Source organism: Nycticebus coucang, chromosome 16 (assembly GCF_027406575.1).
Source record: "Nycticebus coucang isolate mNycCou1 chromosome 16, mNycCou1.pri, whole genome shotgun sequence".
In the NCBI taxonomy this organism is placed as follows: Eukaryota; Metazoa; Chordata; class Mammalia; order Primates; family Lorisidae; genus Nycticebus; species Nycticebus coucang.
Genome location: NC_069795.1, coordinates 9730448 through 9739085, shown reverse-complemented (window position 1 = coordinate 9739085; position 8638 = coordinate 9730448). Strand labels below are relative to the sequence as shown.

Below are 8638 nucleotides of genomic sequence, written 5' to 3'. Positions count from 1 at the left end.
AATTCCAACGGCTCACACAAAGAAAGGGAGACATCTGAGCTCCAACCAGATCAGTTAGTGCCTGGTGATCACCAGGTCACCCAGTGCAGATCCCAGGGCCCCGTTTCTGGTAGCGGGGCTCATCTGTCCCTGATGTGAAGGCTACTCTACATCTCCCCCAGCAAAGCTCAAAGGAGCCAAGTGATCTGCAGCTAGCTTATCTGCTTGCCAAAGACTCAACACCATCTAAAGCAGGCGTCCTCAAACTTTTTAAACAGGGGGCCAGTTCACTGTCCCTCAGACCGTTGGAGGGCCAGACTATAGTTTTTATAAAAAAAACTATGAACAAATTCCTATGCACACTGCACATATCTTATTTTGAAGTAAAAAAACAAAACAGGAACAAATACAATCACACTGCCTCATGTGGCCCGCGGGCTGCAGTTTGAGGACCCCTGGTCTAAAGGAAGAAAACAAAATAAAAAGTGATTTGGCACTCCAAGGAGCAGGAAAATATCTTCTCATACGCTCTCCCTGAAGTGTGAACAGCTGACTTCGTGGGAGGTGAATGTGACCCAGCATTGCTCCACTCCGTAAGGACCTAACTCCACGCTGGCTCTTTGCTTTGCAATGCGTTTTATACATGTGTTTCTTCCCGTGCACATAGACAGACCTTTCTGCCCCCCGCCCTCCTTCTTCCTGGTGTCATACGCTTTTGCTAAAATAAAATCAGAGAAGTCTAAATGTCCCAATAAAAAAAAAAAGAAAATACCTTTCACGTTCATTATTTTATTACTATCATTATTTTGAACCAGTTCGTTGAGAACAAGGATATTATGCCTTTAATACATTAAAGATCAGAGGCATATGAACCATGCAATATAGCCAGAATAAAGTGATCTCTCATCAGCCAGAACCGATGGGGATTGGTAGACTCTAGAGAAATGTAGTTTCCAGTTGCTCAAGACTTAACCATTAAAAATGGGCCTAACTAATTCTATACCCCAAACTACATCATACTACATTATAAACTCTGTATTGACTTGATACTAATATTGAAAAACACTAAAAGCAAATTAAAACAAAGACAAATTTCACTATCACACAGTTTTACTTTATTATAAAACAGCTTTGTAAATACAGCATACAATTTTAGTTAAATGATAGTCAATACACTTTTCAACTTCACTACCATATATTTTTTAGCTTCAAATAACACATATTAACACTTAAAACTATTACAGAAAACACTGTTATAGGAGCCACAGGAGTGATGCAGAAAGCATCAACCAGCTTGCTAGATTCCTTTAGCATATTCCATGCAAGTCTTATCTTTTTTTAATTTAAACTTAAATATTTAGTAGTCTTATGCTCTGCTGTGTCCCATCAACTGCTAAGCTCAATATATTCTTAACTTTAGAGATTGTATTTTTTCGCTGTAGAATATCTCTTTTATTTCTTAGAATTTTAATTTTGTCGTAAAAAGTCTTCATTCCTTTTTTCTATTTTCTCTATTTTTAAACATATTAATCATGGTTATTTTTAAATACTTATCTGCTAATTTTAATATATGATCATCTGTAGGTCTTTTCTTTTTTTCTTTATTGTTAGTCATATAGTCTTGATGCTTGTATGTCTTGTAATTTTTTATTATATGCCAGACATAAAAAATCTTCAGAGACCCCGGGTGATTTTATCATTCACCAGGGAGAATTTCTCTTCCTCTGTTGGGTAGATACTGTGATGGACTGATCATTTCAACCCAACAAGGATTAAGCTGAAAATAGGCTAGGTTTTAGTTTTCCTAAGACCTGTTATGCCTCTGCTCTTCCTCAATTCCTGTGGCTATGAGTGACCTCGGTTTTTATGGAGATCCTAGTAGGACCTTTGTCTCTTCGGCCCTGAAATAGTCTAAGAATTTCAGCTTTGCTCTTCAGAGGTTTTCAACTTACTCTCTATTCTCCCAACAATCAGCCCCCAAATTTGGAAAATGTCTTGAGGGACAAACTAGCCAATTGCTTAATGTAAGTCTTCCCCTCCTGAAGAAGGGTCTTAATTTTGTACCCCATACCCAGAATTGGTCAATAACCTCAGAAGGGTGGGGATAGCTGATGATTGCCTGTTCATTCTAGAAGTTTTTTCCTTGGAAGTTTAATTTATCTAGTCCTTGTTTCCATAGCTTGCTGGTGTCTATAAAAATATGCTTTATAACTTTAAATAGTATCTGCTTTCTCCTAATTGTTGCAGCAACATAATTGACCAGGACCATCTATGCCCTACCTAGGAGATGATTCGCTCTGCCCTCCTTTCTAACAAATGATAAAATGACAAATGGTGACTTGATTCTCATTAAAAGCTCCAAATTTTTTATTAATAACAGAAGAAACTGAAATAAAAGATCTCAAACAGCCTGATAATTGAGTTTCAAAAAACATCTAAATGTTGTTTGCTTCATTCTCAGATCTGAAGAACATTTTATTTGGACTAAGAATGATTCTTACAGGAAGACCAGGCTGACAGAATTTAAATCACAATTTCTAGTTCAGGTCCAATCAGTCATTTCATTTATATGAACCACAAATCAAAATGAAGCCATTGTGACAGAGGAGAATCATTTTGCCCAAGTTTTGCCCTTCTGATTAAGACATGCTTGTAATAAATTATTTGTTTTTTGTTAGAATAATATTGATTCATATTCCCCCATGCCAAGTCAAAATATGCTTCACACTGACATAACAGAAAAAGAACTGATTGTTTAAAAATATTTCAGATTGTATATGAAACCAGCACATTGTACCACTTGATTGCACTAATGTACACAGCTATGATTTAACAATAAAAATAAATTAATTAATAAAAAAAACCTGGAAAGCAGCCAAATTTACAATAGATTGTTCCTCCTATTCATAAAAAGCTGCTAGATATGATTATTGCAAAAATTACCTCCAAGCATCTGCATGCACAAATAGCTGATTGAGGAAGATGGAATGATTGAAATGAGAACTTCACATGTGATGTATAAATCTAATCAACGTGGCATAGGACTCTGCCAAGCCTTCTTATCTGGTCCTTCTTGCCCTTTACTCCTGGAAGTGCAAGGACTGCTGGGAGTCTATCAATGGCCCTTCTAATTTAAAAATGTGAAAAGGCCTTAATACCTTTAGGTCATAGGCTACATGATGTTTCTCTTAATTTCTGACCCTTTCCCATCTCCATGGCCCTTTTCAAAAACCATCCACAACCACCTAATTGATGTCTTCTTTTGTTCTAAATTACTGAGACCCTCTTTAAGGTATATCTCTTTAAAGGTATTCCCCTTTCACCTTCCTAGATTTATCACTGTGTCTCATCCTGTTCTACCACTATGTTAATGCACCTTCAGTGGCAGAGATTTGCAAGGACAGTAGAATGGGAATTCAGGAAAGAGGCATATCAAGACCCTTCTTTGCCAATGGGGAGGCACACCCCACCTTATATAATGCGTAGGCCAGGTCCTGGCCAGAGCAGTTGGGGAAATGGGTGGTGTTTCTTCTAGGATGGGCTGAGAGAAGAATGCCAACATTAATTGTTCACCATCTCCAGTCCATTCTTTGGATGAGCCATCTCTATCATGTCACAGCTGGTAAAAAATTCAAAGGCTGCTTTTATTTTTTCAATCAACATCTTGACAGGATCCAATAAAAATGCAATCCCTGTAATGGACAGGTTAATGCACTGGCAAATTGAAGTCTAGGGCCCCTACAGCTGGCACACACACAGTCTCATTCCTGAAACAGCTCTTCCCTTCCCATCAAAGAGTATGAATTATTTGTCCAAACAATCTCCCACTCTGAACTTAATACAAAAGTTGGTCGGTGTTGAAATTTGGGTGGGGCCCACCGGATCTTAAGCTCCATAGTTCAGGGGGGAAAAAAAAACAGATGCGTAGTATAATAGAAGATCAAATGAAACCAAAACATTCTACCCTGCCAGATATTTCTAGATGCCAAATACCAATGTTAGATTGAGCTGGATGGCTCAGACTTAACAAGGTCAAAGAGGTGTCACTTAAAGATCTTCCAATATCATTTGTTCAACAAAGGACCTGTTTCCTTACACTTTCATCAGACATTTTTTTTAAAGTTTCAAGATCTTGAAATGTGTGAATAGTTTCTTCAATATTTTGACATAAATATATTTATTTATAATTAAGTTACTTTGACATATTAGAAGAGATACACTTTTTTTAAACATATAATATATATACTTTAAAATATCCATAAAAGAGGGTATGTTGGTACAGTTTTCCTCATGTAAATGAATGGCCAGACTCCTGGGATGATGACTAAATGATCTGCCTGTCTTCTTTGGTACATCCAGGCCTGACCAGGAATTTCACCACGTCTCAGGTACCCAAAACCATTCAAATCTCAGCAAAGAGGTCAACTGAGCCAAGAACATTTTCCTCTCTCAGACATCCAACGTTTAAATCCAACACTCATCCCTCATTTCAACATTTAGCTGTATCCAAAAACTTCCTCCACATTCTGACACAGCTCCCCTTACAAAACACCTGAAGTCTGCAATCTCCTGCTAGTTCTTAGTGTCATAATCTTTACCCATGGTTGCATCAACTTGTTGGCTATTGTGTCTTCAACTCAATGACACATGAGTTCAGAGAGACCATGAGTCAAACCATGCCCACTCAGACAAAACTATACACAGAAAAATCCTGCTTGATGACAGTCTGTAAGGTGGATATTAGTTCTGGCTCCCTGATCTAATTTCAAAAAGAATCCATCATAAAATAACAATACCTAATTCTGCAGAGCACCACAATTTTACAAAGCATAAGCACTTTCACAATCACTATCTCGTTGAGCCTCACAAGAACTCTATGAAGTCAACAAAGCAGGTATTATCTTTACTTAAAGATTATGAAATTGGGGCCCAGAAAGGTTAATTACCTTCCCAACAGCCCCTACTGGTAAGTGCAGCGTCCCAGGGGCATTACAGTTCCAGCACATTACACGGCCTCAGAAAAGTCTAATTATCGTAGTCTTAGCACAAAGCATAGGACCTATTAAAGCATTATAATCGGCGATTATTGGGATAAATATCTCTTGAAATTAAGCCCTCTGGATGCAATGCCAAGTCATTACAAAGCTCTGGCTCTTTTCTTCATTGTTTCATATTGTTGAGCTTAAACTTCTCTTCTTCTTTCCATGAGTTTACGCAGCTCTTCTTCATCCTTTTGCTACTTACTACACATTTTAAACACTACAATTATCTCATCACCATGAAACGGTTGGGAATTATTACTTTATTATTACTGTTAGTGACATGATCCCAATAACAATAAGTGATTCTTTATAGAATCCACCTCGCACTTGCCCAGATCCCCTTCCTATCACATCTTGTCTGTATTTACAATTTTGATATATTGCTCATCATGGACTTTTGTACAATTTTTTATTTTTTAAAAAACATTGCATGATTGTATGACTCTATTATTTGTCTTGATAACTAAGTTTTCTGGTGCCCCCTTACATGTTGTGCCCAAGGCAAGTACCTCCCTTTCTCCACTATGGTCCCTGCCCTGTTTTTTTGAAATCCTTCTTTACTGGTTAAACCAGATAGGTATTCTGGTGTCAAGTGAACTTGAACTTCAAGCTGCCCCCCTCGGGAGCTGTATGACTTTGGCCAACTTACTTTACCAGCTTTGTTCCTCCAGGGCCCACCCTGATTTTGGGCTCAGAGAAGTATTTAACTCAAAAGATTGTTTCAAAGATGTTCACAAAAATGTCTGGCACATAGTAAGGACATAATAAATAATAATCATTGTTAAAGTTGTTCCTATTTATTTTCTCTTAATTTCTTTATTTTTAATCATGGTAAAATATAAATAATGTAAGATTTATCATCTTTACCAGTTTTCAGTTTGGTCATGTTAAGTACATTCACATTATTTGGCAACCATTACCACCACCCATCTCCAGAACTCTTTCCATCTCATACAACTGAAATTCTGAACCCTAAACAGTAATTCCACAACCTCTTGCAGTAACTCCTCTCTCCCAGACCCTGGCAACCACCATTCTGCCTTCTATGAATTTGACTGCCCTATATACCTCATAAATGGAATCATATAATATTTGTCTATGACTGGTTTATTTCACTTAGTATAATGTTCTTAAGTTTCACCCATGTCAAAGCATGAGTCAGAATAGTTTTCCTTTTTAAGGCTTCATAATATTCCATTGCATAGACATGCCACATTTTGTTCATCCATCCATTGAGAGCATTTGGGTTGCTTTCATTTTTGGCTATTGTGAATAATGCTTTTATGAACGAACATGAGTAAATAGTAATAAATTATTACTACTATTTTTATTTTTGACATAGTAAATGATAAAACCATCTTCAAATCATTCTGACCCTAACTTTAGTACTAGTCTAGCTCAAGAGAGGTACAATCTGCAGGACTCAAAAATAACTTCCCAACATTTACTGGTCAAGCATAAAGTCGTGATGGCTCTAATTCTGGATTTATTCAAACCAGTGAGAAGGCAACATATTATAGTGCAAACCAGGGCTTACCATATCTCTGTCAAATGGAAAAACATCCACAGAATTCCACTGAATCACCTATTACGTTGGCAAAAACTGGATGGAATTCAAAAAATTTGCCAAGATAGTCCACATTTGTATGAAGAAGTCCTAGAAGCCAGCGCCTTCTGAATAATAGGTGAATTGTAGGGAAGAACATTCACTATGTCATAGTGAAAACATGGTTTTCTCCAGCAGTGTTACAAAGGCTTTAATAGGTCCTGAGACCTACAAGTCTCATCTTCTTTCTTCTTTCCTTCATTCTCAAAGATTGAGCACACAGGAAGAGGCAGCATTATTCTGGGTGCTGAATGACGAGGATGAATAGATGAAGGTCCACAGAGACACTCACATGCAGAGAGACAGTTTAATGTGCCCCCAGTCAGGGACACCCTCCAGGACTGCCACGGGAAATGAATCTTCTCCAGAAAACTTACACACGGCATGTTAGGGGACTGTTGAATTGATTCTAGGCATTTCCTTTCCTCTGATCTTTACTCATTTTGGCAGCCTGGGAATGAGTAAATTTTATGGTTTGTGTGTTAGGGTTCTCCAGAGTAACAGGACCAATATAAGAGGTAGAGAAAAGGGGACAGGGAGAGAGGGAGATGGAAGACAGACAGATTTGTTCTAGGGAGCTGAATCACACAATTGTGAGGGTGGGCTGGAGACGCAAGTCAGAGATGACGTTGCTGCCTTAAGTCCAAAAACGGCAAGGCAGGAGAACAAGCTGGAAACTCAGGCAGAGTTCGTATGCTGCCGTCCTGAGAGAAACACAATCCCTTCTTTGAGGAAACCTCAGTCTTTGCTCCCAAGTTTTTCAAGTGATTAGATGAGGCCTGTCTGCCTTATGTGGGTAACCAGCCTTACCCAGAGTCTACTGGTTTAAATGATAATCACGTCTAAAAAACACCTTCATAGCAGTATCTGGATCGGTGTTGACCAAACATCTGGGCACCATAGCCTGACCAAGATGACACAAAATTAAGTCTTACGGTATATGAATTACATATCAATTTTTAAAGCTCGATAATTTGAAAGCAAATTATTCAATACCAAAAAAAAAAAAATCAAAAGGGGTGGCGCCTATGGCTCAAAGGAGTAGGGCACCAGCCCCATATGCCAGAGGTGGCGGGTTCAAACCCAGCCCCAGCCAAAAACTGCAAAAAAAAAAGCAAAAGGTTATGAAAAGACACTTCAACAAAAAAGATAAACAATTGGAACATAAGCACATGAAAAGATGCCTAACATTATTAGGCACCTGAAAAACTAAAAAGCATTTTCAACCCCATGTTTTTAAAAATCCTACTTTAATTTTAGTGGACCTAAAACGGTCACCAACCGTGTGACATAAAGTGACCCATGTCTCCACAGATGCCCCACTTGTTTTATTACCTTAAAGCCTTAACATGATCCTAGCAATAAACACATTTTTTATAAAAGATAGGGTCTTATTCTACCCCCCAGCCTGGGTGCAGGAGTGTAGTGGTATAACTATAGCTCACTGCAGCTTCGAACTTGAGGCCTCAGCCTCCCGAGCCTCTGGACTATAGGTGCCCTGCACTGGGGTCCTTAGAGGTCTGGGCTCAAGTCCTTGCATTGCCATCTGCCTGCTAGGTGACTCTGCAGGAGTTACTTGGTTTCTCTGAGTTTTAGTTCACTCACCCAGTGAAATACAGATACTAACACCTGACATAAGGAGAGTGTGAGTGCCATGGATTTGAATTGCCTCCCCCCAAAAGACATATTGACATTCTAACCCCCAATACCTGTGAATGTGAACTTACTTGGACAGAGTCTTTACAGAAGTAACCAAGTTAAGACAAGGGCATTGGGGTGATCTCTAACCCAATATGATCAGTCTCCTTATAAAAAGGAGGAAATTTGGACCCAGAAACAAATATGCACACAGGGAAGACAAAACGGAGACAAAGGCAGAGATTGAAATTATGCCGCCATAAAACAATGAACATCTGGGACACCAGAAAACTGCACGAGGCGAGGAAGGGGCCTTCCCCTGCAGGTGTCAGAGGGAACAGGATCCTGCCAACACCTCAGTTTTTCACTTGTA

General features: G+C 38.7%; 1 long non-coding RNA gene across 2 annotated transcripts in view; it reads right to left on the bottom strand.

Annotated features, from left to right (window-relative positions):
• Positions 1-5063: 5063 nt before the first annotated feature.
• The window catches only part of LOC128567941 (uncharacterized), an 81223-nt gene continuing 77648 nt past the window's right edge, over positions 5064-8638 (bottom strand). For both annotated transcript variants that reach the window (XR_008374959.1, XR_008374960.1), the window contains one exon: positions 5064-7078. This is a non-coding gene — a long non-coding RNA (uncharacterized LOC128567941). The remainder of the gene's footprint in view (positions 7079-8638) is intronic.